Below are 14436 nucleotides of genomic sequence, written 5' to 3' on the forward strand. Positions count from 1 at the left end.
AACTAATGTTAACTAATGAACCTTATTGTAAAGTGTTACCGCATTATGAACTAAAAATGAAAAATTTGATTTGATTTGATGGTCCACTTTAGACATTATTTGGACTACAAGTAACACGGAACCTAACTAACTCTTATTTCTAGTAGTATTAGTTGAGTATGAATATAATTAATATCTGCTGACACTTTATTTTGATGGTCAGCAGACATTTTACTGATTATAAGTAACTTTGAAAGTACATGTAAACCTATTACCCGCATCCCTAATTCTACTAACTCTAACCCCAACTCTATTTAGAGTAAAACTAATACTCTAATGTGAGTGAAAGTGAATATCACACACGGTAATTGAATTGTCATGTTTATTTAGTTGACATTCCTTAAAAAGGATCTGAATGTTAAATGAATATAAACATTTTGATTTGCATACCAGAAATATATAGCAAAAGTTTTTGTGTGCTTTCAAAATGATTGCGGGCATTCAGCCTACTCTGAAAGTTATCCTATAATTTGCACACTGAATAAGACATACATTTTTCTGTTTTCAGGCAGGCTGTTAATGGAACCAATCTCTGCTGAGGCCAAAATATCAAAGTGTTGCCAGAACATGAGACATTGTTCCACTTGTGTGATTTCTAACTAAAGGGGAAAGGGAGCCGTACCCAGTTAGAGGAGAACAAGGTTATTACCTTCACAATGTTCTCCGTGACAATCTGCAATCTGCTGGCATTTCTCCGGGACATCTGTTTCAGCCAAAATAAATGGAACATTATTATGCATGGTAGAAACACTCACGTTGCCACTGATTTGCCACTGATTAGGACAAAGGGCCTTTGACAGATTGCATTCTGGGTGTGGAAGAAGACTCTGCTGATCTATAGACAGAGAGTGAGAGAGGTTCTCTCCGAAGCCCTTCATTTTGTTAACTAAACACTGCTGGGGAAGGACCAGTCATCACGGGTCATAGCGGGGCAGCTCCTCAGGGACTGGAGAGTGGACTTGACCACTCTTGGCCTCTCTATACATGACTGAACTGTTCAAATCTGAACTGGTTGTGACCCTTGCTGGGATGGGTAAAAACCGTCAGGCTTGCTCAGATGACTAATTGACTTGTCATCTGACACAATGACTGAGGCTTTTGGTCTCGCTGCTTATCTGGCACTCACAAATAACGTGGCATCTTTGTGTTGATTCACTGACCTCATCATCAGCTGCTCATTTCCCCGATGCCTGAAAGTCTACAACTGTTTGGATAGACAAATTAATGTTAGTGATGACTGGCAGCCATTTAATGCACCGGGCGCAACAGGGCCACCTTAGCCACACGAGAAAACCTACCACGTTGTATGGTATCAATTTAGGTAGCTGTCAGTCTTAAAGCTGTTGTCATGGGGGCAATCATACACTCTCATGCAATGTAATCATGGTTCATTATGATTCTACGATGCTGTGATAATGACCAGGTGTGTCCTCTTATACCCCTTTTCCTGTTATCAGAGCAATGAAATTTCTCCATTTCTCAGAGAGCATTTCTCTCACAGTGAGTGTCATGGCAGACGAGCAAACACCATACATTTACAAATAGTAAGGAGTTTTTTTGTAGGTGAGAATTAGACCTCAAATATGAGACCTATACATAAACAGTGCGAATTTGACTTTGTTTAGACGTTTTCAGAGATGTAAACTCCAGACCGTCAGCTTGAGATTTAAATCCGTGGCGGAAGGAAGTAGTTCCACACAAAAGAGGGTTTTTAAAGACACTCCATCGTTGTTATTTATTTACACACTTACGGCGTCAAACTGTTGTATAAACACAACATCACACTCGTAGCTGTGCGATATAGATTACCTATGGCTACAAGTGTGAAATTGATTATATATATTGATAAATCATGAGAACTGGCTTCAGGAGTCTGACATTTGTTTGTGAATTGGGCTACACTTTCTTCCCATTATTTCACGATACACGGTCTTATTTTATCGTCACATTGGATGCAAACTACAAATTTACATTCACAACTCAGGTAAAATATGATTTCTTTTGCAATGGTGATTAATATTAAAAAGACATTTATTCTTATATTAAGTAATAAATGACTGCTGTGATGTTTTATATAAAAATATGAAATGTGAATGTCTTTAAAAAGTCTGTATACCTGTAACAAATCTCAGCATGTTTAGTTTTATCAGACTTAATGTCGTGTTGAGGTGGTGCAAGATCAAGCTCCCATTCGGTAGTTGCTCATTGTTGCTCTCTAACTGGTCAGGACAGTGGCAGTGCACACCTGACCACTGGTCGACTAGATTTGTCATTTATTTTAATCTGCAACATGCTGAAAATTTGTTCAGATCAGGAGCTTCTTAATGCAGTCTTAAAACATCACTGGCTAATGTGCTTCACAGGGCAACACAGGGATAGTTGTAGTATTTTAAATACTTCCACACATGCTAGCATGACAAAACGTGTATTGAATAGTTGTCATATCAACACTATATAGATACATAACTGTACCATGAATCAGAAATCATTTATTTAACCATAGCAAAAGTAAATTCCTTATGTTAATTTGTCATCTCTGTTTGTTGTGTATATATACAATTAAGATGATTTTAATCTCCAATCTGTTATTTAACAGTTGAGATAGTTCTTTAATGCTTCGCTAACCAGTAGAAGACACTAGCCGGGTTTAAAGTTGCGCAGATGGGGCATGTTGTAACACTACGTTGCCCCTGTTAGAAATGAAAGCTTTAGCAAAAAGTTCTGCAAGGAAGACTCAATGTTATGTCACTCATTACTTCTGGTTATCCAATTATCTAATACCTAGAGAATAAAAGATCATTACTTACACATGTTTGAGTTTGCAGATGATGACGCAAACATTCACCTCCATCCTCCACGCCACCTCCATGATGGCCCCTGTCCTTACCTCCCCGGGGGGGTCGGCTGCACCCCTGCCTCCATCTGGGACAGGAAATGCAGAGTCCGCTACCCTCTGAATACGAGCTACGGACAGGGTCCGCTCCAAAGAACTTTAACATTCAATATTTCTGTTTTCATTTTCTGGTCTATTAATTAAAAAATGTCATTTTGATATCATCTCGCCTTCCGAGTCTTTCTGGTAGAACTATGCTATTCTATACTTTTATGAATTCCATTGAGAAATGAGAAAAAGGTGAATAAAGACTGAGAGTCAATGTTAAGAAATGATTACATTTTTATTATGTTTTGAATGCTGTATAGCAGTGTTTTGCGGTGTGTTGTCAAACTCAAAAAATGTTTTATATTCATTATTAAAAATGACATTATTTTATATGAAAAAGTTATTAATTTTATTTTATTGACAAAATATTTGAGCTTGTCTTGTAAATATTTTATTATTATTAGATGACATCTTAAGCTGGCATATGGTCATGTTATGTGCCCCTTACATGTTACAAGCCCTACCTATGTTGTCACATTTCACTTCCATTCTAGAATAAAGAATACACTGTATTAATGAAACAAAACCACATAATTGTACTAGACATGTGGGAAATTAATGTGGGAAAAAATAAATACTCTGAACCCCAAGTGGATTTACACAAACTGTGAAAGTCAAAGTGTTAGGTTGTGCTCCGCTCTCCCCTACGCTTGGGCGGTCAATTCTCAACTTCTTTGCGACATAAAAGATTAATGATTTACGTCTTACTAATACTCAGAGCTTGGTTTAGTGCATGGATATAGGTCTTGCATGTGTCTATAATTTACAGCTTCTACTGCAACTTTCTTTGATCATCTTCTCTGATACACGCTAAGTGAACATTCCACAGTGAAAAATTCTCCTAAAAGTGGAATGACTTCCCAGAACGCTTTCGTGTTTCTTTTTCTTCACAGCATGGGTTTTGTGATCTTACTTTAACAATAAATGCACAGTGTTTTTTTATGAAGCACAATATGTCACAGCATGTGTTTGAACCAGGATCCCTAACACTACACTTTTCGTACATGTTTTTCTACTAAGTATGAGAGCTGCCACAAAATGCTTGCTAACTGTAAGCCTACTGTATGAAATTCAGATTGCAAGATACAATATGATCGTACAAACATAATTTGTCTGTATTAAAAACCTATTTAGCTGCCTGTCGTGAGCGTTTTAGTCTTTAGATTTTTTTTCAGAAAGGTAGCCAATTTAATAATGCTGTCTTTTAAGATGCCTAATTTTATCCAAATTCAAAGGCATGCATTGGATGAATCTTTCATGAAAAAGGCAATCACAGAATGCATTGCAGCAAGCTCAGTAAACAAACAAACAGATATATATCCCAATGGTGGATGAGGTGAAATGCATAAATAAAATGTTTATATTTAGAAATGTATGTACTAAGATATTCTGGAGAGTACAAATATTTAATGGCATATTTCAGTCAAAATTAAGTTATAATTTGTAATCATGTCTGTGCTATGTATTTTAATTATTATAAAATCAGTCGTACTAAGTAACATGCTACATGAGTCTCCTTTGTGGATTTTTTTGTTTGTTTGTTTTTATTTTCCAACCACATTTATGTATTTGTAAAATGTAATTGGATGAATTTTTGAACTGAGTTTTTGAGTTTTGAAAAGGCGCCATATAAATATATATTATATATTTGTGTGGCAAGTAAGTAACTCATGAGGTTCAATGACAGTTAGGAGCCAGATGCCTCTGGCAGTTCTCTAGGTTTTGCAAAGAGAGCTAATAACATTGTGCTTATTCACCATTGTTATCTTAATGCTACAGACATTTTACATGCTACGACAAATTACAGAGGGACTAGGGTACCTGCACTCTAAAAAATGCTGGGTTGTTTCAACCCAATTTTGGGTAAAATATGGACAAACCCAAACTTTGGGTTAAAAATGTAATGTAAAAATGTAACCCAAAGGCTGGGTTTGTCCATATTTTACCCAAAATTGGGTTGAAACAACCCAGCATTTTTTAGAGTGTGGAGTCACATAGACGCTTGTAGCCACTGGGGTTCTCTTGATTCACAAGATACTCCACTTCATCACATCTTAGTCTTATCAAATCACATCCGCTATTCGCCGTCGCATCTCAAAGCTGTTCAGTGTCGTGTTTTCATTTTGCAACAGAACCCTCACTCAGAATTTCACCAGTAAATGACATCTCCGGGCTCAATCAAATCAATATTACAGTGAAAACAATCACTCTCTGCCACAAGGCATGTATTATGCAGTCCGCTGCTGCCTAACGGGGCTCTCGATGCCCCTCGAGCTGTCAGAGAGGGGAAACCTAAAACACCCACAGTGCATCAGCCTTTCTCTCAGAAGCACAACATGTGACTTATTCATATGTGTAAATCATGTTTTATACAATATGACACCGCAGGGCCATTTTGGTGAAATAAAACATGAACATGCTTTATTATATAAGAGAAGTACTTTTGGGCGTTAGGGGGAATATTGTTTTTTGTAATATTCTTGAACTAAATTGCCCATGGGTTAAAGAAACTAGATGTGTGCACGACCCTGCTGAAAAGGCCATCTTAGCATGCTCTTGTCTTGTTCATGTTACTGGGAGATTCAGAGCGCAATACATGCTGCAGAAAGTGCACCATTCAAAAGTGAATTTAAATAGTTGAAATTGATGCAGAATTGCAATTCGGATGTAAACATAAGGAAGGAATAAGAATTGAAAAGTTCATATGACTGTATTTTTAACTAGAAAAGCAAAGTTTGTAAAAGAAAACTTTGAATGTTGGCTTGACAAAGCCTTTTTTAAAAGTTTGAAGAGAACGATAGATTTAAATGCAAATTCCAATGCATGAATGCAGATGAACGTGCAACAAACTTCTCTAAAGCAGGTTCTGGTTTAAGTCTTTTGTAGCATACATTCAATTTGGAGCTGTTTTTCTCTAGGTGTCATCAAAAGAGCCAGCAAAGATGAGCATAACCAATGACCATCACATATGCAGGTTGACATAAAAGTTTAGTTTTTTTTTCTTCTCACTAACATTTGGATATTAGAATCAAATAAAACCGCAACAATAAAAAGAACTAGCTAGCTTTTCCGACTACCTCAACAGTCTATCACCGTCAGTTCATACTGCTGTTAACACTTTCTCTAACAAGCGGATGCAATGAAACCAGTTTTCCTGTCTGTTCATGTGACGTTCAGCATTAAGCCTATTGAAAGAGAAGGTGTTATAGTTACACTTAACACTAGCTGATAGCGAAGAGGAGAACATTTGACATTCATCTACCAGTCAAAATGACATCTTTACTGAACAGACAGACAAAGTTTGACTGATCAAGAACAAAAGATATAGGGCGTCTTAATGAAAATTTGCAAACAGTTTCTGTTCATATATTTTTCGGTTTCATGGCTTTCTTTGAGGGATAACTTACAATCCAGTAGACGACACAGTGGTCAGGAGATATAATGTTTTATGCATGTGTCCTCTTTGCAACCGTGTTGACAAGCAAAAGATACCCGGACAAGAATGGGAAATGCTGCAAAGAAACTGGTTTGTCTCACCACCACTGTGTACCTATAAATCATAGAGCCAAGTACACAATAGAAAGAGGTTCAACAGCCAGTGCCCCTTTTCCACAGTATATTACATATCAAGTTAGGTGAAAACATTTGGAATATAGAGCAGAGAAGTTGTTTCCGAATGTCATATTATGCTAATTATACCATTTGTTATGGGCATGGCTACTCAACCTGTTTAACTATCAATCATGTTTTGTTGGAGCTCAAATATACAAGAACCTACAATATTAGAGAATAGGCTGTTTACCAACCCAAATACCTCATCTGAGGACTTGTTGAAATAACATTACAGATACCATTAATCTTTCATAATTGCCTGAGCGAGAGTCTGTGCTGAAAACAGTGCCAGACAGAAATCACCCGTAAACAAACAAAATCAACCTGTGGGACGGAAGGTTAGATTTTATTTTGAATTTGCATGGTTTATCGCTGTCTGTCCTTTCAATCAAGAGGTCAAGGTTAGCATGGCACCAACTGGGTGCAAAAAGCATCTTTCTCCATTGATGGCCAATCAAAATTAGCCATGTCTGATTAAATAAAAAAGTTTTGCAAGCCACATTTAAATCATGCATTTTTCATTATTTTACCAGTCTATTTTCTTCTTTTTTTAAATTTAAATCTAAATTCTTCTTTTTTAAATCTTAGAAATCATATCCTTCTAAATGATAGATTATCACGTGTCCTAAATCCCAAAATGTAAGATGCATTTATTGTGCCATTTCAAATATTAAACATTAGAACATACACATTCTAGCTGCATATAATACACATTACTGCTACAATATTTTACAATGGCATTTCTAGCAACCACCATGAATGAGAATGCTAACAGATAGCCTCTCCAGGTATTGCAGACCTCCTTGGAAACAATAATTGTATTGTACCAGTAAAACAGCTCAAGATGAATCTCACAGTTCCTTTTAGTTCAAAAGAAATGACAAAAGATCCTGTGTTCAACAGTCATAATTAGCCATTTAGTAAATTCTACCATTCAGGATATTCAAGTGTCCAGTGGTAATGAAAGGATGAGAAGTGTCTTATGTAAAGTAGGTGATTTAACAGCCTCTGTTTAAGTTTGACCTTCGGGAGTGCAGTGGAAATGCTCTTAGCTTGGCATGGAGAGTGAGAGCGTTGCTGCACCACTTCATTGCACATTTAGCCTTTCTATCCAGCCATTAGAGGGAAGCCTGGGCCTAAATTCATCATGTGGTTTCTGGCACGGGGACCACCGTTGCCCAGGGGAACATGTAGAAGCAGCAGGCAACATGTCTGGGAGGATTAGGCTTAATTTGACCCATCAGGGTGGCTGCCGAGTCAAAGAAGCCGGGAGAGTTTTATATGTTGAACTGTGAAATTTAGATGGTCTGGACTGATAGCATGCCTCACAGTGGACTTGGCTCTGGACCCCGATGTCCATGTAGCAATTGGACCAGAAGGAGATTTACTCTCCAGATATGAGAGCACCAGCAAAGAAGGAATACGATGATGGCATTTTCCTCTAGAGATAAATCAGTTGGCGGTGTTCACTGATCTAAGAACTTTAAAATCCTTTTAAAGTAAAGCAGTTCATTATGTTGCCCAATCTCACAACAGGAGTATCTCCTTTGGGATAAAGAGACCATTGTGTTCACAGTGGAATCTCTCAAGATAAAGCCATCAGTTATGTTCCCAATTCTAAGGACAGATGTAACCTCTTGGGATAAAACCCGCTCACTGCACTCTCTGATCTAGGAACGGCAGTTAGCCTTCGGGATAAAGCAGTTTACTACATCTACTGATCTAAGTATACAATGGCAACACATCAGTTTATCACGTTGCCTGATCTGGAAACAGTTTCCAACTGATCCCGATTCAGCGAGCTTACTTCCGCCCCAAACCTCCTGCAAGGCATTCCTGGGAGGCCACTTAGTTCTGACTTTACAGCATGTCCCATTCAGTCCCGCTGTCCTGGAGGACAGCAACATCAAAAGGATGTGCTTTGTTATGTTTATTAAACCATTTTGAAGGGAACATGCGGTGATTTTCTGAAAAGCACATTAAGTCAATTGAACAGGAGGATGAATGGAGGCCTACTGAACTGAATCAGCGGAGAATGTCTCCTTCCTATTGTCTTTCCCCCTTTCATATTTTTTTCAAAGACAAAATCACACCAGAGACCTCTGGAGTAATTTGTATTGATTAATGTTTCTCTGCACATGGAGAATACCTTTCACAGATCCTGCCTCATCTTAAGAACTTCCAGTCTTATCTCCTCTCCTCAACTCTCGCTTGCACACATTTGAAATGTCTTAATTTCGCAGAATAATGCAAAATACTACTGGGAATATTTTATTACATTTTACCCATGAGTATTTTAACTGAATATCATAGTGCTAAAACTGAACAGCATAATACACATTAAATGTACAACGTTTAATATTGGGATTCTTTATTTTATATTATTATGATTCTTTTTTTTACAAAAAGAGAAATCTAATTTTCCGTTTTTTCCATTTTCCTAATGGAACAAATTGGAGCTCACATCTTAATGCTCACCATTGTAAGACCACCTGCCAACCACCCAGAAAGCTTTTAAATAATGCATTTTTTGTCTTATTTCCTGCAACTCTGAAATCAGTGTTTACCATAACTTCTAGGTCACTTATTTTATATAGGAAAACAAGCATAAATTATGCCAATTAAGTTCTGCTTGAGTGTTTTTGTTAGCAGGCCAAATTCACTGAATCAGGGGTGACCAAACTCTGTCCTGGAGGGCCACTGTCCTGCAGAGTTTACCTCCGACTTGAGCCAACAATACATTGTTATTCAGTGTAAACACGCCTCCTTTTTATGCTAATCAGTCAGAAGTTCCTTTTATAATATACATAACGCCTTATTCACAAAAACCCTATATTTGCGTGGTGCAATTAACATTTGTTTTCATTTTCTTGTGATTATGGCAAGTTATTCATAATTTTTTTTGCTGCTTGTTCAAATTAGCCTACTTAAAGGTTGTGTAGGTAAGAATTGTCTAAAGAACTTTTTTTCAAATTGGCTTAAACTGTCTTTATATACCAATACCTAATTAAAATGTAAGTACTTTGAAAAAGAGAGTATAAACATTGAGTGACTATAGTGTATTTAATCTTCAAAAAACACAGCTCATTAATTCCTACCGGGACGAAACAAGTGATTGGCTTGCACGACTGTCACTATCCGTCGCCATGACTACCGCCGCTATTATTGGCTCTGCCCACGTGCGCGCAGTCGCGCACCCATTTTTAGGTGGGAGTGAATGGAATTAATGAGCTGTGTTTATTGAAGATTAAATACACTAGAGTCACTCAGTTTTTTATACTCTCTATTTCAGAGTACTTGCATTTTAATTATGTATTGGTATATAAAGACAGTTTAAACAAATTTGAATAAAAGTTTTTTTAGACAATTCTGACCTACCCTACCTTTAAGACATAACCTTGTTTAAGCAAATACCCTCCAAGATATATTTCTGTGTATTGAATGAGCTAAAGCAACACAATTGCGATACATTTTGTCTTAATTTTAAAATTAATATTAACTTAATTTCATTTCATTGTGTTGACTCCACTTAAATATATTTAAAACGGAAATTTACTTAATCCATTTGTGTTGGGATTACATTAGCCCTGGTAAAGTATATTAAATCTTTGTAATTTGCTGCATTCACCAAATTTATTATTATTATTATTGGCATGCTCGCAGTGTTACCCGAATTCCACAGTTCCTTTTATCCGAATTCCACATTCCTTGTGAGTGAATGGATGCTATCAATGCACAATTTACAGTGTTATTATACTATAACTAAGCAATTATTTGTGCAACTCCACCAAAGTTAGCTGTAAAATTATGAAATTTTTAGAAAATACTTTTTATTTATTTGTTTATTAATTTAATGCTTTTAGCCTAGTCAAATCCCACTTCTCTAAAAGTGGAAGTCCTTAAAACAATGGGCAGATTTGACTATAGTTCTCAGAAAAATGATGCAATCTGATCAAAATTCCCACTTTATTCAAAGCACAAGTGACAGTGAGCTCTTCACAGCACGTTCTAATCAAAGTCTGATACTGCACTGCAAGGAGTGTCACTGATTGAAAATCACAGGACTAATAACCTTTTTCTCTCTGATGGCACAGATTGACTAGGATCTAAATGTGTCATTCAGTCTAATGAATTTCAACATGTATGCAAGTACTTGCCAACCACCATTGCAGTACAGTAGATCTAAAACATATTTGGACACTTTAGAAACACTTACAAATGCATGACCAAGAGACATTTATTTTAAATATAGCACAAGAACACTTAGATTGACATAAATTCAAAAAAATTACAAGCACATTTTTTTGTTGGTTTTAAATAATAAATTCATTGTTTAACATTTCTGGTGGATAAACTGACCTAAAGTGGGCCCAACAGTCCTTTGTTCCAGCCCTGATTAATTGCAAAAATAGCTCAGAAAAGCGATTTGTTGATGCCGGTTTGGTCTTGTGTCATCCAATGACATTCATCTATTTGTTTGTGTGGCTTAAGTGTCCCAAAACCTGTTGAGTCCACTGTGTGTATATCGATTCCTCATGAATCTCCAAGTAGCTGATATCTGTAGAGCATTTCAGTTCACATTTGTGTCTGTTTTTCTTTTTCAGCTCTGATCTCCAAGTCCTTGAAAAACATTTTTAAAAGGGGGACCCATTATGAAAAAAAAATCCCTTTACATTGTTTTTGAACATTATGTGTTCGCAGTGTGTTACACAACCACCCTGTTATGGTAAAAATCAATCCACTCTATTTGTTATGTTCCCCATAAATCAGAAACAGCAGCTGCGTCCCGATTCAGAGGCTGCATCCTTCGATTGCGTCATTATGAAGCCTGTCCCAATTTTCGTTTCCCGGGCAATGAAGGATACAACAGATTGATCCTTCTTAGCCTATACCCCAGAATTCATAGCGCACCGGTTACAACAGAATTTTTATTTTTAGAGAAATTGCCTGATTACACTTTTAGGGCCCTATTTTAACGATCTAAGCACATGATGTAAAGCGCAGGGCGCAATTGCATTTAGAGCGTGTCCGAATCCACTTTTGCTAGTTTAAAGATGGGAAAAATGGTTGGCGTACATGGTCTAAAAGGGTTGTCCCTATTCTCTTAATGAGTAATGTGTGTGTTTTGGGTGTAACGAGCAATAAACCAATCAGAGTCTCATCTCCCATTCCCTTTAAAAGCCAGTTGTGCTCGCGCCATGGCGGATTCACTATTTACATGATGGAATTTGCAGGCACAAATTAAGACTGAACGTGTCTCCTGAGAGGAAACTGATCTGAAACTGAGGTTAAAGCGTGCAAGCAGACCATCTACGGGACAAGCTGGAGTCCAACATATCTTTATCTACACAATATTAATATTTTACATTGTAATCCTTTTATCTTTAATATTTGGCATGTTTGTGTGCTGCTGCGCGTCCCTGTGTGTGTAATAAGCAGTGTACACGTGTTGTGGACTCGCCTATAGGCGCAAAAAATTATTGTGCCATTGACTTTAGACCAGGTTTTTGTTGGTAAATGGCACAGTATATTTCAGTTGCCTCAAAATAGCAACGCGCCAACAATGCGCCTAAACACACCTCGTTTCCTCGTTTCCCATGGGCACATAAATAGGCGCAAATGCATTTGCTATTTAAACAACGTGGAACCAGTCAAGAGTGAGGGATCGGGGTGGTGGAGGGTTGCTGAAAACCTTAGAGCAAAGTAGGTGAGTCGACTGTGCATATATACAGTAAATATGCCTACTCTCATGCTGATTGGATAGATGTGTTAATTGCTGATTGGAATGACTGGACAGATCATTTGAACGTGTTCCTCCAGGTACTGTACATTCGGCTGCTGCCACTTTAAATCACAGGTCTAATACACATGTGATTTCTTTCCCAGTTGTTTACGTTCACAGACATAAGCGTCTTTTTATGTGAAGATTGTGTGTATTTTACAGTTTAAGCGCAATAAGACACAAAAGATAACTTTGTTTAGTGCTCACGCGACATGCACTGTAAAACAGCCAACTTTCTCTGTGCCTGCTTCGGATCTGTGTGCTCAGAAAACTGATACGATACGCGATGTCCACGATAAACCCTGATACAGATGATAATTAAAAACAAACATTTGTTTTGTTTATTGTTGACGGAGTATCCGAGGGACAAGCTGCAAATCATTGTGGGGAGCAGGAGCTCATTTGCATTTTGCACACAAAACCAGCATGTTTTTGCTTTCACCCCAAAAGGGACAATTACAGCTTGGTATAATAAATGATCATATTCTGGGGACACCTGAGACATATTAAATCTTGTAAAAAGTGGCTTAATAGGTCCCCTTTAAGTTTGAACCTTTTTTTCCATTGGTATATATTAAACTTATTCAACATGACTGCTGCATCTTGTCACTGAGATGCCAAATTAAGTTATTAATTACATTATTTTAAGTCACAAGCAGTCTATTAATTACCCAGCAGAAAGTTATTTGTCCTTTCTTTTGTGTTTAATGGTTTACTTTATAATTCATACTCTGCAAATGTAATAATTTATACATCGAAATAGCCCATAGATCGCATTTACATTGATGTTCTTGGCAGATACTTCAACAAAAAGCTTTACTGTAAGTGCATGTAAATCACAGTTAACAAAAACGGGACACAACGCTAAGCAAAATCATGTTTTATAGATTGCAATGCAAGATCTTGAAAAGTTTATATTCATAATCGATTTTTAATACAAAATGCCAAATGTTCACATTTATTCTGGGTGTCTCTATTGAGCAAAGGTCAGAATGAATAGTTTACCACACATCCACGAGTGTGAGTACAATTCTGTAATTAAAATTGGTCTGACACTAAAAAAGGTCTTATATAAATGTAAATCCTGCTCTTTGAAATGTTATAACTGGTGGAATTGTGTAACCTAGTGGTTAAAGATCTGGGCTGGTAACCAAAGTTTCTATAAAATAACACTGAAGTACATTTATGTAGGCTAATGAAGTATTTTACATCCAATTATCACAGAAAAAATGAGTGCTAGCTAAACCCATGTGATGCTAAATAAAACTATCTATCATTATCCTCATATTAAAAAGCAACTTCAGCCATATGCAGGTTTTTCTCAGTTCAGTAAAGGATGAATCTGCTGGCTTGACACAAACTACAGAGCACCTTTAGTATGAAATATTGCAGTTAGCTTAATACATTCTATCCGATCTATAACGGAGTCGCTCTGTGACTTTGTGTCAGTTTTAGATTTACTGCTGTTCAGGCTGGTGATTTTATTCACCAGGAAAAAAAAGCTGAAGCCTTCAACATTTCTCTCCTTTTTTCCCCTCTCTGGTTTTTGTCCAGAATAACCTGCTGTCCATCTACTCTGATTGCCTGACTGAAAGATAGAAAACTGAAGCGGAACAATTGCTTCTGGGGGTTATTTATCCTCTAATAAACAGTTGTTTGCCTTCAGGTTTTCCAGACACTTCATCTCATTCATTTAACCCGTCAGACATTATTTTAACTCTAAAAAGATTCTGCCAGCGAGCAAACATATGTACTCTATAACTCTCTGTCAGCATTAGCTAAAGAAGGGGAGTGATGGCCTCATTATTGGGACACTCAGTGAAGTGTGTCACATTAGAGGGGTGTCATTAAAAACACGCTGCCCCGTACCGCAGTTTCACACAAAACAATTACCATATGCTTAACTATCTGCGGCCCAGGCAAGCATTTCAATTTTCATGTTTACTGATGATGTGCTTATTTATAACACAGATGGGCTAAAAGTGTCAAAAAAAAGTTTCAATCGACTGGATAGTACATGATGGTAGTCACTATCCCAGCATCAATACTTCATCAATGATGG

The sequence above is a fragment of the Phoxinus phoxinus genome (assembly GCF_949152265.1).
Source record: "Phoxinus phoxinus genome assembly, chromosome: 12".
NCBI classification, from domain to species: Eukaryota; Metazoa; Chordata; class Actinopteri; order Cypriniformes; family Leuciscidae; genus Phoxinus; species Phoxinus phoxinus.